At 30.9% G+C, this 19530-nt stretch overlaps 1 protein-coding gene across 16 annotated transcripts in view; it reads left to right on the top strand.

The window, feature by feature from the left end:
* The window catches only part of LOC142319274 (inactive dipeptidyl peptidase 10), a 362606-nt gene that overhangs the window by 82095 nt on the left and 260981 nt on the right, over positions 1-19530 (top strand). The window lies entirely within an intron of this gene.

The raw sequence follows: 19530 nt of genomic DNA, 5'->3' as shown, positions 1-19530 counted from the left end.
AATAAGAGTGCATGTCGTTATGAACAGAGTTTTGTTAGGCCGTGATTAAGATTACCATACTTTGTACAGTTCCTTCGTTTCCAGAATCGTAATAGAGTTAAAGACAGAAGGAACACGAAATGCACGCTTAAGTTTAGATTTTATCTCAGAAACTTAACTTTAAATAAAAAGCATACTATACGTCTAAAAGTTAAAATAAGTTTACAAAGATCAAGTTCTACCGCGTTGTACAACTTTCCTTGGATTTAGAAAGTAAAGAGAGGAAGAATAAAATCGTGGTAAATCTAGGCCCCCAAATGGATATAGAATCCCTTTAACTGCTACAAATGAGCTCTATAGATTTTTACGTGCACGAGTAAAAATTTCAGTTTAAGTGGAAAATAAAATGTCAAAGCATTGCTGTTACAACCGGGATCATCACAATAATAAGATTATGGATAATTTATACCTAATAAAGATTTATTTAAAATTATCAATTAAAGTTTAAAAAATATAACCTGATCAGATTCGCCTATACGATACAAATTTCTGCTGTCATTATTGTAAAGTACTTACAGTCACTTAAAAGAATGAATAAGTAATTTCAGCGAAATCATTTTATTGATAATATACAGCTGGAAATAGAGTTTAATCCTTCCCCTAGGGCTATAGTTAAAAATAATTTTACCTTTTAGAAACTTATTTTCTTTCTTATCTTGAAAACAATAGTAACAATTCTCAAGACTGATTTGTTGAACCGGCAAAATAAATCAGATGATCAAAATTGATAAAAAACTCAATTACGATACGAAAAAGATACTCCTAAATTACAGTCAAAATTTACCAAATTATATAAAAATATATTTTGAAATTATAGATAATTTATTTGCATTATTAAAGAAGTAGAATAAGAAAGTAATTTTTTATTTCGGGATCTTCTAGTCCAAAAATGACCTTAAGAAACAAACTGGCAATATATGCCACAATCTATATATCGCAATATATCACCTACAATCAGCCAGTTTTCTGAGTTTTTTCTAGGGTTAGAGATAAGGGATTTATTGTGAATTTTTTATGGCTGAATGACTTTTCTGATGCCAGCCCATTTTTACTAGAATTAATGAAGTACGAAAATTTTTGGCATGTGAATAAATGTCATGGCAAAACCAGAATTCAGTCCCATTGACAATAGACGTTAGCGTGATCGCTAGTCTTAACACTTTTAACCAGTAGTATTGTATTAACTACAATAATACAGTAGATAAGAAAAGTATAAAGTTCATTACTGCAAATACCTTTGCTGTTCATAAACGAAATTACCCTGACAATTTATGAATTAAACTTAATTTATCTCTTTCACTTATAGTCTTACAGTAACTCGGCAAACCATTTCTTGTTTTCACGTACTGGAATTACTTGTTACGTCACTCTGATCGTGTCGAACTTAATTCACACTAGAGATTCGATTCTTTACTGACCTCCTCGCAGAATACTCTCGCTGACCGACATCTCGCAGAACTCACATCCTACAAACTCTCATCTCGCAGGCTGACATCATAACATCTCGCTTAGAGTAATTTCACAACTGGTCTTCCCCGGAGTATTTATACTCCTATCTTCTTTAGCTGCCCGACCAGACCCAAGTTGATCGTGAGAACGATCGACCGAGCCCTTTCGTTCCCACGCATTCCTAACCTGGGTCCGGTAATTCTTCTCACAGAACAAACATCTTTTTAGGTGTTTCAGTGAGCAGTATTACAAAAGACGATTGTTTAACGAACCTGTTACCTTTCCTAAAAGGGTTTCTGAATTCCCTTTCTGAATTCCTCCCATTATTATATTTTCTACAACTTTGTTCTTAACTGTTAGAAATCCGTTACTCAGGTTAGCTGGACCTTGTATAATAGATTAACTTCAGAGGTGGTGTTGTAGAGAGACACTTTCATTGTCATTTTTTATACATATGTTACAGTAAATTTTATTAATCCGCTGATGATTCATAATTACCGGTGAATTTGATTAATCGCTTCCAGTGTTGGAGAAAAACATACGACTTGAATATTTAACGTTAATTAGACGAGGCTAGGTTATGTTTGGTTAGGTTATGATAATCTTTTTTTTCTGTTTAGCCTCTGGAACTACCGTAAGGTATTACTTTAGAGGATGAATGAGGATGATATGTATGAATGTAAATGAAGTGTAGTTTTGATATAATGAAGTAGTCTTAGTCTTAATGAAGTGCAGGTTATGGTAATCTAACCGAACATAACCTACGCTCGCTTCACTCGCTAACCTCGACTAATTAACTGTAATGTTTTGATTATTTAAATAATAAATTCAGTAATTATTGCTTATAGTCGAGTTGTTATTTTAATATGTAGAATATCTAATATGGAGAATATGTAAAATGACCCGTATATTTAATAAATTGCTATATATTTATTAAATTCTCCAACATTGGAAGCGATTAATCAAATTCACCGGTAATTATGCATAACCACCGGATTAATCAAACTTACCGTAACATATAGTTGGAATATGGAAATGAAATTTTGTGGCTTGTGACCGGGATTCAAACTAGGGACCTTCGGATGAAAGGCCGAAACGCTACAACTCTGTCACGTAGACAGGCATATTTAATGATAAATTGATAGCACTATCATTATCGGAGCCACCTGATAATTAGAGAAAAATGCTCCCGCCCATTCGTAAAGATAAATAATAATTTAATTAAATAAGATTCTTGATTTTGTTTTTGTTAGTTGATTTTTTTGTTCATTTTTACATCCTTTTAATTATAAATGTTATTATGGGGAATAGCAATTCATTCCAAAACGCTTTTTTTTACTGTTTTCCTTTTGTTAAGAAATTCAGGAAGCAAATAAGGAAATAATTGAAGTCATAAGAGTAATAGTAATAATTACTTTACTACTATAGAAGGATTAAATCGTAAACTTTATATATTGTTAGGAAAGTTTATTAACTAGTGTTATGATTTTTTCTATTATAACAATATAGATGCAATTTAAAATATATATTACTCATAAATAAATCTGAATGCTAGCATGTAGATACCGGTGTTCTTTGGTGGTTGGGTTTCAATTAACCACACTTTTCAGGAGTGGTCGACCTGAGTCTGTTCCAGACTACTTGTTTACCGGTCATTTACATTTACATTGTATTACATCAGCAGCTACGTCAGGACTAGCAAACCGGTAGCGGTAATTGCATTTTCCTACATACACACACACACACACACACACACACACACACACACACACACACACACACACACACACACACACACACACCCACACACACACACACACACACACACACACACACACACACACACACACACACACACACACACACACACACACACACACACACACACACACACACAAACCCGGCAGTAGCTGGAAAATTGGTTGGAGAAGACAACAAGCTAAATAAATAAATATATTACCAGCCATTAATAACAAGTTATAAATCAAATAAATCTTTTTTATTTAGATATCTAGGACAAGAACAAAGTTAGGATGTGTAACCGATTTATATTTTCATAAAAAACGTTTTCACGCATCATAATTTCACATAAAGCAGAGATAATTCCGCTTTATATCAGTAATAATTTTAAATAAATACTTAACTCACGGATGTGCAATAACAACCGAAATACCTAATTGCGATATACGTATTTCATTATGTTCTTCTAATACATTAAAGTAATAAGGAACATGTGCACGAACACTGAATGTAAATGAGTTGCGTTATTAGCCACTATCAAAGTGGAACATCGGGATGGTAGTAGCAATTGCTTCCCTTAACTTCTCACTATTCTGAATTTAACGTATCAGGTAGCGTTGCATAAAAGGAGAATGAATAAGAGAAAATAGATGACTAAGAAAGGAAAAACGGGTCGTAGAAGAAGGGAAGGCGTTTGCATGAACCTATTGCTTCAGAGAACAAAAGGAATTAAAAATAATCTATAACCAAGGCATAAATTTTTCTTATTTTTTTTTTACTGGAATTAATATTACTTCTTTAAAATCAATAGTCTTTTTTGTTGTGTTTTACACATGAATTTATAATGCGACTATCATAATTCTATCTACAATGTAACAATCTCATAATGAATAAGAATGCTTCAAAATTAAATTACTTATAGATATTCTTAAACGTAATTAAATATTATTCAAGAATTTTGTTTAAATTTCCCGGGATTTATACTGAAATTAATATTTAGGTATTCTCTAGTGATAATTTTGAATATTTTCAAAATAATTAATCTAGAGAAGAATTCATAAAAAAAAATTGTATAATTATTTTTTATTTGTAAAAAAATTAGCATAAATACTTCAGTGCTAAGCCATTCATCCATAAGGTTTCATAATACATACTTGTAGTTAAAAAGGATATTTTGAAATATTTGTACAAAAAAGTAATTTTTTAGCATCTGAAAATCCCTCATTCTGTAATAAAAATTAAAAATTATTTTGAATATCCGATAATGTCTTGAGATAGAGCATTACTATAAAATTCTTCTCAACCACTCAGCTGATATTTTCAATAATTTAATAGAATCATTAGTCGTAGTATACAATCTACTAAATTAAATTTCATTATTTTAAGTTAAACCGTTCCCTAGATATAGGCAGATAATGGTCAACAAACACACACGAATGGTCAACAAACATACATTCATGTATACCGACAAAAAATTGTTACAAACATCTTAATAACTTAATTGGAATGTCGAAAAATAAAGATTAAGAAATTTTGCTGTCAGAGATCATAAGGTTTCCTTCTCTACATTATTTGACAAAATAAAAATTTTATTTACTTTTTTAAGGGTATTTTTACATTTAATAATTAATCGTTAAGTATTCTTTTAGAAATAATCTACAGTTATTTGAGATCCGAGAAAGTAGAAGAAAGATTTACCTAAAATATAAGCCTGTATACTGAATAAAAACGCAAGACATCTGGATTTCCACTACTGCCCGACTTCCATCTGGATTATTGTTAAAAATTCATGTATAAAAATATTAAATCCAAATCTGTCCGCATAATATCAATGGAAAACAAGTTTAATTTACAAAATGTTCCGTCACCGGTAAATTTATTTTTCATTAACACTTGAAATCATATAAAACTCTACCAAAATTCTTTTATTAACACAGAACAAACGGATATCCCACACTTGAGTCACAGTGACTGTCATTTTAGAAAAAAACTTAAATGTAATGAAAATGAATAGTTAGAAAATGATTCTTAAGCACGAAGTACAAAAAATGAATTTAAAGAACACCAAAATATAAAAAAAGACAAGTCAAAACAGAGTGAAGAGATCATAATAACTAATGAGGGAGATTAAAATGGGTCAATACAGACATACTACTGTTGATGACATAGACAGGGCATACAATGTAGATCTAAAAATTCTGTAACGTATATATAGGAATTTTTTTACAATTATTATAAAAGAAGTTGAAATTTTTGTCGAAGAGATTGAATAATCAAGCAAAATAGCATTAAGAGGGGAACAAATAATTAGCGAATATAAACTAGGTATGAAAAGTTTAAATTCCGAACACCATTTTATTGAAGTTTTATAAATAATTAAACATACTTGTTAGAAAACACATTCTAACATTTTTATGGCAGAATGTATTTCCAACACTTTTCATAACCTTTAAAGTATTTAAGTTAATATAAAAGTATTTAAATCAATATCATAAACACTTAGGAAATCTAACTCGATGAAACCGATTAAACAATTTATAACATAAGTTACAAAAGAATTTCTTTTTAAACCAGTTCTATAGATTAAATAAAATAAACTTCTAAACAATCTTCAAGTATTGAAAAGATACAACAGAGTAGTATTTTAAATAAATTTAATAAAAATCCTACCAATTAAATGAGGAATAGTTACTAATTATGAAACTAAACTGCCGAATATAACGTTATCACTGGCGTGTGAAATAAAACTCAAATTTCCATGAAAGCTTTCCTGGAGTTTGTCATTATCTAATAACTATAAAATTATATATAAGGTATTAGAAATTATTTCCTTATACGTAAAACTTTCAGCGAAAATAAAAATTAGTATTTTTCTACCTTTAAAATAAAAATTTAATTTTTCTACCTTTTATCAATTCAAAGTCAATTGATGGGACACAAGCAGTAAAACCTTTCCAGATCCTTCAGTAAAAAAAATCGTCTACATCATTTATTTTTCTAAATATATTGTTTAAAAATGAACATGTAGATTATAATAAATATGAAACAATTTAAACATTTCAACGTTTAAGACAGATCGTTAATTATAAAAGTAACAAAGGCTTAACAAAGGCTCAAGTTTTGATCAGGGTCTGGGATCATACAAATATGATTCCTGGATTAATTTTTAATAAAAAAATGTAATGTAGGCACCATATGACTTCGTTGTACGCCTATTAAATTACACATATAATTTTTTTTTTTAAATGAAAAGTACATAAAATTTTATTTCGTTAATAACTTTTGATATTTTTTTCTTTTATTATTATTAAATTATTATTTATCGTAAATTTTTTTTACAATCAGATATTAATAATTATTAATAAATCTATGTATTTAAATTTAAAAAAAAAATAAAAAAAAAAGAGATGAACTCTGATATGAACCGATATACTTCCCCTTGTAAGATCCAGATATTTCATTAATTAAAATTTCATTTGGCCATAATTCTGAACCAATGAAAATAAGTATCACTTATGATATATCGTTGAAAAGCTCTCAATGCGGACTTATTACCACAGTTAAGAAAAAGTAAAAAAATCTAAAGTTTTTTTGGATTTTGGTGTTCAAAAGTGTTTTTGAACACTTTTGGTTCAGTCGATTGCAATCCAAAGGGTAAATGCATAACTAGATGTTATAACAGTCCTGAATCCAAAATTTCAAAATCCTACGGCTAATTGTTTTTGAGTTATGCGAGATACATACGTACAGACGTCACGCCGAAACTTGTCAAAATGGATTCAGGGATAGTCAAAATGGATATTTCCGTTGAAACTTGAAAATCGAAATTTTCGCGATCACAATACTTCCTTTACTTCGTACAAGGAAGTAAAAAAATACACCGTGTTCAATCGGTCAGATAAGCAGAAAGCTATAAATCTCAGTAAATTACCGAGTGAATAGGCAAGAAACCATGCCGAACAATATATTTCTTATCAAATAATTTTAGTTATGCTCAATAATAAATAACAAAAAAGATAAGCCATAATAATTTTATGATAAAAATAATTATATCGAAGATGTGTTCCTATATTAAATAATTATTAAAGAAACAAATTAAATTCCTGAAAAATGCCAATAACTTATTAATGTAATGCCACAACATTTTCGTAATCCGACTCAAATAATAAACAATGTGGTCGGATTTTCGTAATCCGACCACATTTAATTGATTACAAATACCGGCTTCGAAAGGAAATGTACCAGTAGATAATTAAAAAAATTATTTTACAGTAAACTTATATGGAGAACTAACAACACGATCAAAATTAAAATTGTTAAGTATTTTTTTATTTAAAATTGATAATTGCTATGTATAGATTAAGAAGATCAGACTTCGGAACTTACTTTTTATATATTTATTTTATTATGTAGTACACAGCCTCAACTTTCTCGCAATAGTTTGGCAGTTTGTTTTTATCCAGTTTTAGCCCAGAATAATGCTATTAATGAACTAGATGTTCTGTTGATCGGTATAATGTTAGGATATTTAAATGGAGATAAAAATTACAATAACTGGACGCATCTCATCTAAAAACTGTAAAAAAATCAAGTTATTTAGCCAAGTAACAAATTTTAAAAGTATTTATGAAGGTACTTACTTATCTACATACTAAAATTCTATAGATTTATATAGATAAAAACTTTCCTCAAATATGCGATAGCCAATACATCAATAATGTCTGTGTTTTTTATTAAAATTATATTCGTAATAGTAGTAACAATATATTTTAATATTTTGATATTTAATATTTTAATAAAGGGGGAGGGGGAGTTTTACAGATATCCAAAAAGAAACAATATTGAAGATAGGTAAATGGGCAGGATCACTGTTACCAATCCAGAAAATATACAAAGTACACGGTAATTGTACTTATCACAGATATACAGTAGAAACCAAAACTTTTGAGTACTTCAAGAAATATGGGATATAGGATAAAAGAATTGTGTTTATAACTAACGGATAATTTACGTAGAAAATAATTGCGTAACAAGACAAATAAACAGACACAAAGGGTGTTCCAAAGCCTCTTCAGGTATTTGATAAAAAAATACTCAACTGCAGGAAGCGATGAAAAATCAAAAACCCCAGACATCAGAAGGCTCTTCAGATTATCTGGTAATGAAATTCTAGGCTTCGATCTGATCCGGCTGGAGGAGGTATAATGATATCAGAAGGAGACTGGGGATTATAATTTGAATAAAAGGGTTTTCGAATACAGTCAATCCAAAGCGGAATATACAGGGAGAATGGAGAACAACAGACAGCCAGAGAATGCTGACGTATATCTCTTGTGGTTCGTTGCACTTGATATCCGAAACAGAAATAGCTGATCCAATAATAAAGCCTCAACAGGTTGTAAAGCCTTAAAGAACAGTTTTGGTTTCATGTTTATATAATCTCTCCAAGGAATGGATTAATCCTACATAGGATATGGTCAGTTAATTTTACATAATCCTACTTCCATATCCTACATAGGATATGGAGGTTAACTGAAACTCAATTTTTGTTTCATCAAAGCATATAACTCAAACAAACGCTCTCTGATCGCGTTAAATACTATTAAACAAATCATCAACGATAGATGTAGAGGAATTAGTAAAAATACATTTTCAAAACTAGAATAAGTAAATAAATTTAAAAGAAATATTACATGAAAAAATAAATAGATAACAATAATATTGTGCAAACAAAAGATTTATTCATTATTTTTGTTAAGCATTTCTTTTATATTTCAGTTTTTAATTTCTTCTGAACTTTAAAAATTATTTTTCTAATTTTAAATTACTCCTTTCTAAATCGATTTTTCCCTTTCTCTGAATGAGAAAAGACTCTAAATTACGGTTAGTAAAATATATATATATAAATAAGGTAAAATATTTCTTTTAGATCTATGTGATAAGTCTTCTATCTGTTTTTCTCTAATACCGAAAGAGAGTTTGTTTTAATACAGGAACTTAGATGATACGCCAACCTTAAAATAGCTAATTTAAGTGAATAATAATGTACCGGATTTGTGTGACTCGAGTGATGACTCCACCCACAAACTCAGTTTACAAAGATTGATTCTTTATCGGCTAAATACTCAGGGTCGATTCAGATATTCAGGGTCAAAGAGTAAAGTTAGTGACGGGTTGTATTTTGGGAATCGCAGTTGTCGATAACAACGAGATTAATGAACCGGCAGGATAGTGGCTGTTGCCACAATAGTGTAACCCCCGACCACCGATATCTTCACCATCGTCAACCACTCCCTTCCTTATTTCGTATATACCACATCGTTTCCACCCTTCTTCAAAACCCATCAAACTCTAATTGCTGTCTGAGTTAATGGAGAGGGTAAACCTTGACCACTATCCGATCGTAAATAAAAAAATCCTGCTAAATATTACAGTTATTTTATTTCAGAAAAAAATATTTTCAGCTTTATTTAAAAATAAATAGCTTCTTATGAGAAATTAAAACGATAAAACGCAGTAAAGTATATCAGTTAACTTAATAATTAATGAGAATGATTATTTTATAAATAACTGCTCGTGATAAAATAATATTAAATCTCTATATCCAGTCATATACCTATATTCTACATTATAATAAAAAAAGTTAAAATTTATGGAATTAATATTCGTTCAGGTTTTTATTTTCTTTTAAAGTAGAAAAATAAACTTTAAATAATTGCTGTCGCATAATTTACTTTTTTTGGAATGGAATGCAAAGTTGGCAGGAGTCTATTACTCCCTACTTTATCGCCGAACCTGGACAGAGTCCCTTGCTGCTGGATCATTCTAATCGGGCTTGTTTTTTTAAAAGGGTTATTTTTTAATCTCGGATCTAATTTTTCAAGTTTTGTCTATTATTATTTAGTGAATTTAAGACGGATTTAATTGCATTCCAATCCGTTGTTAAACCAGCGTTATCGAACCCATTTCATGGGCCGACCGCGGAAGGCTAGGCTTATAAAGCCTGTCCTCCCGACGTAATTCCCCTTCAGACCGTCCACTGAAGTCCTTTCCGTGCTAACTCTTTAATAGGCTAGCAGGAATACGCCACAACGGGGCACTACCTGTAAGGAGGGAGCAATGCGTCTCCTTTTCCGGAGGAGTCGCAATTGCTAGGTTATTTTTTTTTTTCTTACTATAAGTTTTGAAATAGGAGAGGTTGTGTAGAAGCTCTTCATCCGCTTCTGGTATGGCTGCCCTTAAGGACGCATCTCTGCTGGGCTCTGTTCCGGACTCCAGTCCGTGATGTTGAGGCGAGTGGTTGGTCTTCCTTCTTCTTCTCCCTCTTCTTCTTCCGAAGACCTCTTCGTTCTTATTTGGCCTGCACTTTCCAAGAATTGGTAGTAACCGAAGTTACATACCATTAACCTTGGAATTCCTGAAGCCCCGAAGGGCTGAACGGGGGAAAGTGCAGGTTTCTTCGTTCTTCTGTGCTGTCAGTGGCTGCTGGGCAGGTCGCTGCTGGGCAGGTGGCTGCTGGGCTCGTTCCCTCTTTCTTCTTTCTTGAAAGGAAAGGAAGGTAATAGGGAACTTACAAATGGTGATACCTATTCGCGATCGCGGTTTTGGGACGGCGATTTTCTGGAAAGAAGTAAACAGTAATTATTTACTCCACGTAATTATTAACCTTCAGACACACGTGTGTCTGAGAAGGGGCTGGGGGGACCGCGTGGCCGCAGTGAAGATTTGTTTTCGTAGTGGCTGTTGGTATCTGCAACAAAAGAAGCAGAACACACACACGAGAAAGAAAAAAAAAAAAAAAAAAAAAAAAAAAAATTTAATTTTTACTTTCCTTTCGACTGGCAGGATGAGACGGCGCGACGAGTCGTTCCACATCCATACTTTTTTTCTAAAGTACAAGGCCACCGATTCATACTTCATCACATGAATTATTTGAGTAAAAATATAAAATTAAATAAATTAATACATGTAAATAAAGAGTAAAAGCTAAGTTTACCTTATATAACACTTTTTCTTTATTAAAAAAAAAAATGCCAAAAAAGGGAAATATTTTTATTACATTGATTTTGTCGAATTTACTAAAATACTAAAATGTGATTACAAGCAAAACAGCTAAGGTACATTTAGAATGTCAAAGTAAAGTAGAATACCTTCTTCGTTACATGAAATACGATCAAAAATTTCCAAGACCATAATTACATAAAGGGCAGCACGGGGATCTTTTTGCCCAAAACAAAGAGCACGGGGATTCACATTCAGCCTATAAAGAACAGTGGTCATGATAAGCCACTAGACAGATTCACATCATTCTGTATACAAATCAGAATCTGTGTTACACGTACTCTTGTGAACATAAGAACGGGTAATTTCACTCTAGATAGAGTAAGCCAATAACATTAAATTCTGCGTCAAACTCAGAAAAACGGCGGAAAAAGACCTTGAAAATGATTCAGAACGCCAACGACAATGAAGCTATGATCCAGAAAAGATGTTTTGTACGGCACTCACACTTCAAGACGGACAGAACATCATTGTTGCTGAACACCATGAACATCGTTTTCTTTGACATTCATGGGATCAGTATATTATAAATTCTTCACAAGAATCAGAGTTTCTACGCTAACGTTCTCAGATATCAGAGGGAGGACAGTCAGGGCAACTTCACACAGAAAGTAAACTGAGGCAGATCAGACTGGTCGGTCAGTTAGCAGTTAAGACGATGGCTTCTAGACCAGTTGTTCTCGGGCTTGATTACCCGTAAAGGTCTGAATTTTTTATCTATCACTTCATCTTTCCCGTCTTTCTGGATACTAAATGTGTAGCATGGTGTAGTAAAAAAATAAATAAACTAAAACTACGTGAAATGTGGTACGCGGGGGACTTATTTCGATCACAAAGTTGATCCTAACCATCTACCAATCGGTTTGAAAAACACATAAGTAATTCGGCAGCATCAACACTCCATAACTCCCTAACTCATGGGATTTAATCCTCCGCAAGTTTCTCTCCACTTTAAGATAAAGCTGAAGGTGGAATGATCGTCCTTTTGACACTGTTTAACAAATTCAGTGCGAGTTGCAAAGTATGTTTTATACGCTTAACTTTAGCAAAAGTTTTTCCAGAGAATTCCAGCAATGGGAGAGGGGCAGAATTTGAATCGCGTACCTTTTTTTTAAAGCCCGTGTCACATTTTTCTGAACTTGTCTCCTAAAGTACGCAAGAAATCTGTTAATACAGCGTCATGCTTAAAACATACACAGTATTCTGTAGGAGGTTCTATACATGTGAATCTGGTAGAGTAAAAGAAATTGCATGTCGCAAAATAATTGTACAGTCAGGTACAGTCACGTTTTTATCAGAAAATTATTATTTATTTTAAACTTGAAGAAAAGTTTCATAAACCTACATTAATCTTTTTTTTTAAACTGACAGAATATTTTAACTTATAAACTGTAATTTTATTTATATAATATATGAAAAATATATTAAATTTTTTTATGGGAATAAAAATTTATTTTTACAAAGTAGATATATTTTAAAACTATACGTGGATATCGTTTGTATCGCTAATAGATATCATTTATAGCTAGATACGTTTCTTGAGGCACGTTTTAATTCCCGCCTATACTTTTATATTGGTTGATTTTTCTTAAAGTTACGGTATACAAGCAACGTTACGTAGCAGAAATAAAAATAAAATTTCTGCTACGTTTAATCGTATAAAAAAGAGAGCTGCGATCCAGACCGCGTATACATTTTCAGATATTTTCTTCCGACGCAATATGTGTTTTTATCAATGTTTTGAGTTATCACATTCTACCGGTATGATTTATTTTATTTCTAAACAAAAATCTACATATCTAATATTTTTATAAATTAATGTAGCTATAAAAAATTGAATTAATAACTAACCATAAAAAAGATTTAAAAAAACAAATTCGAAAGGAAGAAAAATACGTGAGCTCGCTGAAGCTGAAACACAAGCGAACCATATTTGCAGTCACAAGCAATAAGATTTGAAACGTGCACATACAGAAAAAGGATAAATAATATCCTACACAAAGAAATACATGCGCTCGTATGTCGTTTTGATAGGTATTGTCTAATTCAGATGTAAATGAAGGTGAAATAGCATCTCATCCTGTACTAATCAAACCCATGTTCGAGAGAATTGGACCCGAGGGACTGTACGGAAGGCAGACGGAGAAGACAAAACAAACTACGAGAATCTCTCTTAGCTACTGTTTCACCAGTTTGTAAAATGACAACCTCTATTTCAGATAATTTCTGACAAAATTCATCCGCAGTTGTGCTTCAAAACTACTTCAAACTAAATATATCTTAATTAAAATCTCAGAAACTTCTAATTGCAATGAAATGATTCTTGGTTTCCCCTAATTGAACAATATGATTGTACAAGTATAATGCTACTCAGGTTTATGTAATTCACTATAACAATACTTGCATCCTAAATACGAGCTGGCGTCGGTATTTAAATACAGTTAGTATAAACTGAGACATTAAATTAAAACATGATTTTAAAAATCACGTAATAATTTACGAAAAACTTGGCTTCAGTAAGTCCGTAAAAGTTTCAAATTGTTCAAGATGATATGAAACGCGTAAAATTATGAAGTTAAATTATGAATGAGTGTGAGTATGAGTAAACGTATGAGATACGTATATTACTATAAAAAATTACGTAGTTGTTCTTGTACGTAAAAAAATAAATTAGTATTACGATTAAAATAAAAACATCTGATAATCTGGGGAGTATTGGGAAGTCCTATGCTCAAATTGCGGTAAAAAACAAAAAAGATAATAACTTAATTAGGACAGCAAACGCAAGAAGGATACGAAAGCAACCGAATAAGTACATTTACGGGCATACTACGTCATCATTACTACAACCAATGAAAGCCCTCGATGTTCTTCGCAACTATCCTTCCTTCCTGCACTGCTGTCGCAACCAATCGACCTCAACATTTTTCACTTACCTCATCCTGCGATCGCTTCTTCCCAATCGAATGATTGAGGACCAATTCACACTTTCCTACTGTTCTATAATTCGGTATTTTCTGTACAACGACTTCTATAATTCGGTGTTTTCTGTACACGACTAACATAATGCTATCTTCACATTTTTAATTCTATCGCTTTATCAAAGTCTCTGACGCAGATCTAAAATTCCCTATACGATCCTTTTTCTTAACACTACTTTAAAATTATTTCTAAGTACTTCTTCTGTAATTCTTGTAAAAAGAATTAATCTTTATGTATTAATATCCAAACTTTTGACTTGAATATTATTTTCATCATGTCCTTGTATTTGTGTTATGGCAAATTATTGACTAACTGAAGTCTGATGAATACTTATAGTTCAACAGGTATTCCTATTGTGTGTCTTGCATAAGCTAATAGGTCTCAATTATGTTAATGAATTTATACATGCAATAAACATGATACGTCCTCCTACAAGTAACTTCTTTAATAATTTAAATAATTTAAAAAAAGAAAATACTATAAAGTGAAAATCTTTGAAGACCAATTGAACAGTTTAAGAAAAGTAAGATAAAACAAAAATTTGATTTTACTTTTACTTCCAACCGGTCAGTAATTTGATTTTATTCTCCCACGCAAAATAAAGTACATAAAATTTTGATAGTAACAAAAATATGTTTCACAATTCAGTTTGAAAATTTTTCCTTATTTATTGATATCAGTACTTCTTAATGTCATTTTTATAATATTAATAACCAATCTCTTACCATTATTTCGCAATTTTTAAATTAGGCGACCGAGATTATCCTCTACACATATTTAGTTATAATGCAAGGCCTATTTTCAAATGAAGTCAAATCTACACTTATGTTAATTTAAAATTAGAATTTCCATATTATCGATATACTTTAGACGTAACAGTTCAGTTGATGGTATTGTACATAACGAACTATTAAAGCATACGTTGTTACCTTTTTCGTGAGCCAAGTAATGCAAATAAAAATTAATCGTAGAAATATAGCTAAAAATAAGTTGAAAGAGTTAATTTAGTAAGCATTTGGCAATGTTGGTACTAATACAATTGTATAAATTAAATTTCCACTTCCAAACAATTTTTCCTTAGGAATTTTCTAAAAGCTGTTAATATAAATTCATATCAATAATCGTTTTTAAATTAAACTATTATGTTCTTAATAGTTGGTCGTCAAGAATAAAATTAATTTGTACGTCAATTAAAAACAGTAACGTCATGTTTGTAAGTTGTTTACGACTATTATGAAATATATTTAATATTAAATGAAATGTTACCAACCTATTAATAATTAATTACTATATAATTTGATTATAAAGGATATCATTATCGAATCTGACCTGTTCGTTCATCAATTTTTTTATTATTCAAATATATATGAAATTTTTCTAAGATTCTGATTTTATAATAAGTATTATTGTTTTCCAATATTTTAATACGTTCGTTAGGATTATAATTATGTCCAGTTTCTAAAATATGTTTAGTGAAATTAGATTTTTCTTTATTATTTTTAAAAATACAATTAATACGTTCTTTAATTTTTATGGCGAATGAACGATTTGTCATTCCAATATATTTTAAGTCACAATTTTTGCAACTAAGACTATATACTCCTTGCTTTTCTAAATTGTAATTATTATCTTGATTTATTGTAATAGAAGGGTCTTCATTATTAATGTATTTTATTATTTATTACTTACGCTGTTTTTAATTTAAAAGTTTTAAATATTTTATTAAAATTTATATTATATTCAATTTTAGAATTCATTTATTATATTATTGTTCGTTAGCTTTATTTTGTCTTAAATTGTTGGTAAGTGGAAATTTAATTTATACAATTTGAAAGAGGTAGAGAAATATTTTTTGATACGTCATTAAAATATTAAAAAATTAATTTAGTTTAAAATAAATGCGATTATAAATTGAGAAAACAGATTTCAGTGAGTGTAGTCTATGGATTTTATCTCGTATTGAATTCAAATATATGGAGGTAATACAATATTTTTATTTATTTTACTCGTGTAAGTACAGTAAAGATACAAAATATAAAGATGTGATTTTTCTTGTGAATACTGATCTTTAGCCATGAAAAGATTGGCTCAACTCATTAATATATAATAAAATAATCTTACTATTTTTTAAATCTGTGATAGATATTTTATCTACAATAATTATGAAAAAAAAATTTTAATTGAAGGATTATTTTTTAAATAATGATTTTTCTACTCTTAAAAATGCGTATAATTTTTAACCTATAACAAAATCCTGTTTGTAACAAAATGCAGTAACAAAATCCTATTATTAAATATTTCTTGGTTATTATTACCATACGTCTAGATAAAATCATTTCTAGTCACTATATCATGTTTGTGAGCGGTTGGAGTGTAGTTGCAAGATGCAAATGCAGATGCAAGATATTTATTGTCCGGGTGAATGGCTTGTGGGTGAATGAACATTACTTTAGACAGACCGGACACAGAAGCTTTATGAATGCCTGATAGGGTAGTTCAATAGAATCCTAACGGGTAGGAGTAATGGAAGGGTTACTGGATGATGACGGGGATGTTATTGAAGGTTGGTATGAGAAGGTTGATGGTGTGTTAAGAGAAGTCGCTTTGTAATACGTGTAAGTACCATCAACACGTCATACTCTATTTCACGCCCTGATTCCCGCGGGAATACAGAATTCGCACCAAATTTGACATTTCCCTTACTACTGTATAACAGACTACTACTAATGCTACCATCGTAACGGTGCTTGAAACAGTAAAGATAATACTGATAAAACGATCGACTGCTAACATCTTCATTGTAAATTTTTAAAATTACACTACGATATGTAAAAAAAGAATACATTAATAAATACATGTTTTTAAAACTGATATCGTATAAGATACTTTCTTCAATGTTCAGAAAGTAGAGAATAAAACAATACTTTAATAAATCAATCAATTTCTGTGTACATTATTTTAACCGCTAATCATAAACGTAACAATGAAAATATAAATTATTTAATTCAAATTTTATTTAAGAACTCGTAAACTTACTTACCCCTTTTAACAGGATGAATTATTACAATGTTACAAACCAAAATTCCTTCTATTTATGATATAAATGAATGAAATAATTTACGAAAGTTATTCAAAAAATAAATAAACTAAGATATAAATATAATAAAATCTGATGTGGACACTACATGCTTTACTTGTATGTCTATTACATTACATATACACATTTTTTTAAAATCAAAAATACATAAAATTCTATTTCATCAATAACTTCTGATATATTTTCATATATATATATATTTTCTTATTGAATTATTATTTATCGTACATTTTTTTTTAAAATCAGAGGTTAATAATTATTAATAAATCAATATATTTAAATTAAAAGTTAAAAAAAGGAGATGAAGTCTGATTCGAACTGATGTGCCTTCCCTTGTAAGATACAAATATTTAATTAATTAAAAGTTTATTTGGCTACAACTCTGGAACCAGTGAAAATAAGTACCACTTATGCTACATCGTTAAAAATCTCTCAATGAGTGCTTGTTACTGTAATAATACTTTTTGGATTTTGGAAACTTTTGGTTCAGTCTATTGCAATCAAAAGGGGAGGTGCATAACTAGATGTTATAACATCTTACAGCTAATCGTGTTTGAGTTGTACGAGATACATACGTACATACGACACACCGAAACTAGTCATAATGGATTCAGGGATGGTCAAAATGGATATTTCCGTTGAAATCTGAAAACCGGAATTTTTTCGCAATCACAATTCTTCCTTTACTTCGAACAAGGAAGTAAAAATTACAATTGTTTAAAATATTTTTATATTTGAATTCACTGATTATCTTAGGCCTCGATGGACAAAATTTTCTTATTCATTCCCTTACTTACCTAAATAAATACGTAGCGATAAGTAATCATTAAAAACTGTTTTTCAGAGTCAGAAAAGAATCCTCGGTATTTGTATTTCACGACATTTTTCAATCTTGAATTTAAAAATATAAATATTGTGAACAAAAATTCTATAGACATATGAATTTATTTTTATGCATGAGTTGGCTTGTAACTAGCTTTTATCTCAAAAACAATTAAATATACCAAATTTAAACATGATATAATACCTTATGTATTAGGGGGACTAATTGTATTTTTCTTTTAATTTGATTAAGAGTTGGAAAGAAAATAAAAGGGTATTATCTCAATGATGGTTCTATTTCATGAAAATATGGCTTATAAGGTTATTAACCGGACAAAAAATATTATGGCTGCAAGTATCACTGGAAATAATATTGATAAATTTTTTCCCCTTCCTTCCGGAACCAGACCCTCAATTAATCATGAACAACGTTCCGGGAGATGCCCTTGCCTCTAGTCGCCAGACGAGGGAAATGCCAGGCCCGGCTATGCCGTTCCCGGCCTCCATCACCCAGCAACCGAGACTTGTTCCTTTGCGATTCACCTCTAACGGGGACACCCTCGGAGGGACGGCCCCGCCAGAACTCGGTCTTTTAGCCCAGGGGCTCGAGAGTCCTCGCACTTCATCACCACCATCCATCTGTGCAAGCACGGGCGAAAGGCAGCTCCATACGGAGCTGTCCCTCAACCCCTCGCTTCCCTATATTTCAATTGCACTATTCTCTCAGAAACCCCGTCACAATGTCGAAGTTCACCGAACTCCGTAACATCGTTCCAACGATGGTCCCCACATCGAGATGCCCAGGTACGGCAGTACAGTCGCGGCGTTCCCGAATAATTCATAGCGAGACCTGCTCCTCAGCAGCCGAATCAAAGTATAAGCAAAACGCCCGCCTTTGATAAAAAATTTAAAAAAAAAGCATCTTTACTCCTAAAAACTGATTCGGGGGAAAGGGTAAATTTAAGAAATATGCAAATAACAAGTAAGTTTGGGAACTGAGCAGATAGTTTTAATTTTTCTTATAGCTGAAATTGATTAAATATATTGTCAAATCGTTTATTTTAAATTTTAATCTTTCTACTATAAAAAACTGTTACCAATCTTGATTTGAAAAATTAAATTTCTGTAACATAAATTACTTTTAATTTTTTTGACCAAAAACTTCCTTTTGAATATTAAGAAAACTTCAGTATGTGAAAAATGTTGGATCACTTTTCGTTTTCTCTACCATCAAAAGTAAAATATTAGTTATTAAAAAATAACTAAAACACAATTATAGAATTTTCCCGTCAAGCACACGGCTTTATCTGATGCATGGCTTACACACACGGGCGCGCGCG

The sequence above is a fragment of the Lycorma delicatula genome, chromosome 2, assembly GCF_047948215.1.
Source record: "Lycorma delicatula isolate Av1 chromosome 2, ASM4794821v1, whole genome shotgun sequence".
Classification (NCBI taxonomy): Eukaryota; Metazoa; Arthropoda; class Insecta; order Hemiptera; family Fulgoridae; genus Lycorma; species Lycorma delicatula.
The sequence above is the reverse complement of the archived record's forward strand: the minus strand, read 5'-3'. Positions and strand labels throughout refer to the sequence as shown.